We start from the raw sequence: 6,000 nt of genomic DNA on the forward strand, positions 1-6,000 counted from the left end.
TGCTGTTAGGGAAGGGAGTACCAAACAGACTTGCTGCAAGTGGCTGCAAAGTGAGAATCCCAGAGAACCTCTTACCACCAGGATCAGAGGCAGCCACCATGTATGATTGTGCGTTTGGTGCCTCACTGTCCAGAGAATCTTGTTTTGGACAAGACCCGTTCCCTACAGCAGAGGCAAAGTTGAGGGGCTACCGCCGTTCATTCTGACATACCAGCACTCCGACATTGACGTCCAATTGTCGTAGTGGAGGCATGTCTCTTTATGGGAAAAAGTCCCACCACTCCGACATTTGTTTTTTTCATGGTCGCAGTGGCGGTATTTAACTTTTTTTTCAAACAACGTGCCATTCCGACATGAGGTCATTAATAGGCTATTAATGTCACAACTATATCCAATTGTGTAAAATAATAAAGATTCACATTTAAAATGTCATTGTGAAGACTTCTTGATATCGTTATATGTCTGTTGCGTGCACGACTCGGGGAAGTGAAAGCAGTTCTATAGACATGGCAAGTTTTCTTCTCTGTCTCATTATTCGACTAAGTGGAGCTAAATTAAGTTATTATTTTGCTGTCACTTCGTCTGTTTTATGGCCTAGAAGGTTGTATTTGGTATCTGTGGATAGCTCTAGCTCTCCTTTTTTATCTGACATGCAAGCCGTATCGTTTTAACCACGGTTTCACGAGTAAATCAAACGAAAGTAGCGGTAGTCGAAGCTATATGATTCTTATTTGTTTGTCACTTTGTCTGTTTCTATAACACAAAAGGATCGATGTGTTTGGTATCAATGGAAAGCTCTGTTTCTCCTCTTTCATTTGATATGCGTGTTATGTCTGTGCGATGCCTGGTCCCGGAGTAATTCAAGCGAGAGCAGTGGCTGCGTGGGTGAACGCAGAGCAATATAGACTGTAAATATGATATCATTTAAATTCATGATTTTATTTTTATTTTCATACTTGATCGTACAGACACGTGTCTAGTCTCGTTGGAAAGCCCCAGTTCTGAGCTCTTTCATGCAATATAGGTCTCATCTCGCTGTGACTAATAATCGCGGAGCAATGTAACAGAATGGGTGTGTTTTTGACGCACTTTGCGTCCGTCGGGCTCATAGGGTCCGTTTAATTGACGTGGAAAAAAATAGGATTTGTAAACTGTCGGAATGGGGGTACTAAAATGTGTCGGATTGGCAGCATGTCGGAATAACACCATGTCTGAATAGCAGCATGTCGGACGAAAGGGATGTCGGACTGGCAGGATGTCGGACTGCCGACATGTAACCAAGTTGAGGGCAGAAAGAGAGTTTTGCATTCGTTTCCCTGACATGGCTGTGCTCTATGAGAGTGCAGTGCATCACAATTACACACCTTATTATACGGCTCTCTAGAATGTTGAGGGAGCTCCCATTCACTTTGAATGGGCCTCTCAACGTTCTACCGGTTATTTTTGCATAATGACCGCTCCGAAGGTATAATGACCGCTGCCAATGGCAACGGGTTCACTCCGCTAGTTGTTGCGGAAGCCACGAAACGGTAGCCAAATCATTGCTAAAGACACATTGAGATGAGTTTCTTTTCTCGTTTTGGCAAGTAGCCGTATAATAAGCGCGATAATGTATAGAACGCTGGTCATTATCGGAAAATAATTCCCTTCAGGACGAAGCAAAACCCCTCTGCTGCGCGTTGGGGTTCAGTTCATCCTGTCGGGAATTATTTTCCGATAATGACCGGCGTTCTATACATTATCCCTTACATATCAAGAGGCATTAAAGTGCCTTGTAGAAATTACAGACAGACACATTTAAACACTGTAAATTGTTTATTGTTATAGACATTAAAAAACATTGCCTAATCTTTTAGAATTTAGCAGCTTTTAGAATTGTTGTAGCTTTTTAAATATTACGTTTCAAAACATTAACACATGCAAAATTCATAATTAAAAAAGATAACATCTCCCCTCATCTGTTTATTCTTCAGTTGATGCTTTAGCAGTTTGAAGCACTTTTTAGTTTAATCAACATCTCCCCCTACTCTCCCCAGTTTGAAAACACTTAACAATCTGCTAGAAAAAGTTATTAGCAAAAACAATTTCAATCAAAATGTGCTGGAAAATTGCAACCAACTCTGTCAACCCATTGATTCGGAGAAGATCAAAGTTGGGAGCTCTACATTTGCAATATTAAAATAAAATGCACAATATGCATGTTTTTATGGTTAAGATTTTACAACAAAACAATACTTAAATCTAACAGGGAAATTTACTTTAAATCTTAGTCAGATAACATTTATATTACATTTTCCTGCCCGTTCCAGATGATTGATGTGTTTAATGTTTCTATTTCAGTTTTTCCAACTCAGTGGCTAGGTGAGCCTAAGTGAGTTAGGAATAGGATATGTGATTTTGCAAAAATAGCCCAAAAAAAGAGAATTCTTTAACCCTATGAGCCCTAAGCTGTTTTAAGGGCATTTTCACTACCTCTAGTTAGAAGCATTTATCCTGGTCATTGTAAGTGCCATTCACACATGCTAAATATTGTGTTTTTCAGCACAGTCTAGGCTACCCAGATCTGCCATAATATCATGTATAAATACTTGCATTGATTTGATTTAGATTTTTAAATAATACAATTTTGAAAGGCATACTATACAAATTCTTACATTTTGACGTATATCTCAACACAGCAAGCTGACAGCTCGACATGACTTGCATGGTTGTGTAGGCCTGACTGTCCTGAAAATGGCAATATTAGAACCATGGTGGAGGTATACTTTTATTTTCATACTTGATCGTACAGACAAGTGTCTAGTCTCATTGGAAAGCCCCGGTTCTGTTCTTTCGTGCAATAAGTCTCATCTCGCTGTGACTAATAATCACGGAGCAATGTAACAAAGAAAATGTGTGCGTTTTTTTACTCATTTTGCGTTAAGGGTTAAGGAGAATAGCAATGATAAACAGCCAATTGCTAAACAGTGTGGACAGTCAGCCCTAAAAATTGGATATGAGGAATCCGTTTTGAATCAGATTCCCTGCAGTCTGAATGCAACCTAAGTTCAAATGTAAACTAAATATGCAAGGAACAGCAAGTTTCTTAAAATATGATAAAAATTACAGTGAAGAGAGAGCTGGAGAACACTGATCACTTGCAGTCTTGTCCTACCGAGAAGCACCTGACTGCAGTTTCCTAAGGATGCTGCGTGTAATGCCCTACCGTAAACAAACTTACCTTTGCAGACTAAACAGGACAACAACGCCTTTATCTCCTCAGCTTGCTGTGAAGAGATTACTAGACATGTCGTAGCATTGCTGAGTTGGACCAGGCTCCTTATAGACAGGTCATTTGCTGGAAGTTTTGGGCCTAGTTTTTGGTCAAAGTTTTCTCAATGGATTCCTGGTCAGAACCCCTATTGGAACAGATTAAGACTTTGGGCATGTTAAATTTTGGCCAAAAATTCAATATGGCCGTCGTATGGGCAATTCCATATCAGTTGGAACAGGTCCGACACCATGGTCCTCAGTTTTTCCTGATTTTTGGTCCAAATGTTCCTCCATGTCTCATTAGAAGAAAACCAAAATTTTAGCTTGGTATCTTGTTTAAAAAACATATGGGTTTTTTTTGATGAATAAGTCTTCAATGGTGGGAAGGACTGTAATTCCTTTGTGATATTGGACAACTAAACAGGGTACTGCCCCAGTGTTCAAATTTTTAGAAAATAATATGGTAGCCTTAAGACAGGAGAGTGGTTTTAAAAAGGTGATGCTCATTAAATACAGGCATTTTCAGCCTTTTTTTAGGACACGTCTATCCACATTTGAAGAGCCATATCTCAGAAACTAAACAAGATACCAAGCAAAAATGTTGGTTTCCTTCTAATGAGACATGGAGGAACATTTGGACCAAAAATCAGGAAAATCTGAACACATCACCTGGACTATGTTCAATTACTTGCTTTTTGACAGATGAAAGATTCAACCAAGTAACTCTAGAGGGTAAGAAAAGCTACACTTTGCTACTTTTCTGATCCTGGTTGTACCTTGCTCTCCTCCTTTATTTATTTATTAGTTTATTTGTCAGGGACAATGCAGCACACATTATTACATACATAGCTATCACAGTCAATGCCATAACAATGTCTGTAGATGTGTTACATAAAAGGTTTCTGAGGAAATTAAAACTCACCTTGAAAACGTCTTGCTCGCACTCGCAGTCGGAGCCGAGGTGCTCGAGCTGCTGAAGGCAAATCGCCCCGAAGGTACAGGTCCATCTTCGGGGCGATTTGACGCCAACGGGGGTCCAGCGTCGCCGCTAACCTCGAAATGGCCGCCTGGCGCCATTTCTGCGACGCTGAACCACCCGTTGGCGCCTGGGAACAATGCCACATTCCGATTGACTGTGATATATAAGTTGTCTGCATTCACCTAAATAAGCGATACATTACTGTTAGTAGTGCAGCCAAATTATCTTAAACAAACGTGCTAAACGTACAGTCAGTGACGGTTATAATAGGGCTAGCGTCAATACGGCATGTTGTTAGATATAGCTAAGTATCTTTGATATAGCGAACACTTCACATTATGTATGCCTACTACTGGATATGAATGAGTACTTACTTGAAATATTCTTGCGATTTTGTCTGTAGTCAAATCGCTTTCTCACAGGTTAACACGCTTTCACCCTCGGAACAAAGTGTACATCTCCTCCATGTTCATGTTGAATCCAGACAGAGAAAGAAACGGCTGAGAGCGAGGATTCTTATGTCTCTGATCTTTGACAGCTTCCGGTTCGGGATATAGTCCACTTTATATTATCAAAGATTGTCTAGTTATTACTTTATAAACCGTCTCTGGTAAATTACATCAGTATTTTTTAAAGATAATTTGTCACATAAAGAAAGTATTTTTCAACAGAATAAGAAAGTTACAGTTGTAAACGAAACCAGAAACGCGCCATTTCAATGTGAGAGAGGAACCACAGCCCGTCTACGGAGGAACTAAGGTCACTGTGCTGGCATTGTAAAAAAAAAAAAAGTGAAAAACGCCAAACGAAAATATAAATTTAAGACTGATATCGGTATTTGTATTTTCTATGTTTTGAAAACCGATGTACTTTTTCGTTCATTCGTTATTCTATTTTGGAATGAAATGTGAAATGTAAAAAAGGGTGCAACTTGGTGTTTTATTTGAAAGAATAAAAGCAGAAATGTCTGTATTTTGTTTTCAAAATGTGTTATCATCTTCAAATAGTAATATTAGAAAAACAGACGACATTTCCGATCGTTTTTTAATTTGTAATATTCAATTATTTCCATTTGACCCTGGGCCAAGCCCAGCTCGGGGATGGCCCCTTCCTGTTCCAACATGATTGTGCACCAGTGCACAAAGCAAAGTCCTCAAAGATGTGGATAATAGAGTTTTGTGTGGATGAACTTGACTGGCCTGCACAGAGTCCTGACCTCAACCCAACAGAACACCTTTGGGATGAATTAGAGCAGAAACTGAGAGACAGTCTCCTTGTCCAACATCAGTGTGTGACCTCACAAATGCGCTTCTGGAAGAATGGTTCGAAAAATCCCATGAACACACCCCTTAACCTTGTGGAAAGCCTTCCCAGAATAGTTGAAGCTGTTATAGCTGCAAAGATAGATAGATTGATAGATTGATTGATTGATAGATAGATAGATAGAGATACTTTATTTATCTCAAAGGAAATGAAAGTGTCCAGCAGCGTACACATTAAGGCACAATGACATCCATACAGATAAAAAAAATATATGGTCTACATTTGAGCAAAACTGCATTACATTAACAATGTGAATGGAACCAATTCCATACCTGTAAACATCCTCATAAATAATGAGGTTATTCTTCACTGGCATTGTTGCATGTGCCACTACTTTGCTAGAATAGCCATCTATGGCAATCACATGTGTCACTCCAAACATTGCAAGTTTTTCGTTTTGGTCTAAATGGAGTTTATGCCCCATATAGGCAGCATTGTATGGTACT

General features: G+C 39.4%; 1 pseudogene; it reads left to right on the plus strand.

Annotated features, from left to right (window-relative positions):
- LOC134100016 (uncharacterized) overlaps positions 1 to 1,384 on the plus strand; it is a 37,054-nt pseudogene extending 35,670 nt beyond the window's left edge.
- Positions 1,385 to 6,000: the final 4,616 nt, after the last annotated feature.

The sequence above is a fragment of the Sardina pilchardus genome, chromosome 2 (genome assembly GCF_963854185.1).
Source record: "Sardina pilchardus chromosome 2, fSarPil1.1, whole genome shotgun sequence".
Classification (NCBI taxonomy): Eukaryota; Metazoa; Chordata; class Actinopteri; order Clupeiformes; family Clupeidae; genus Sardina; species Sardina pilchardus.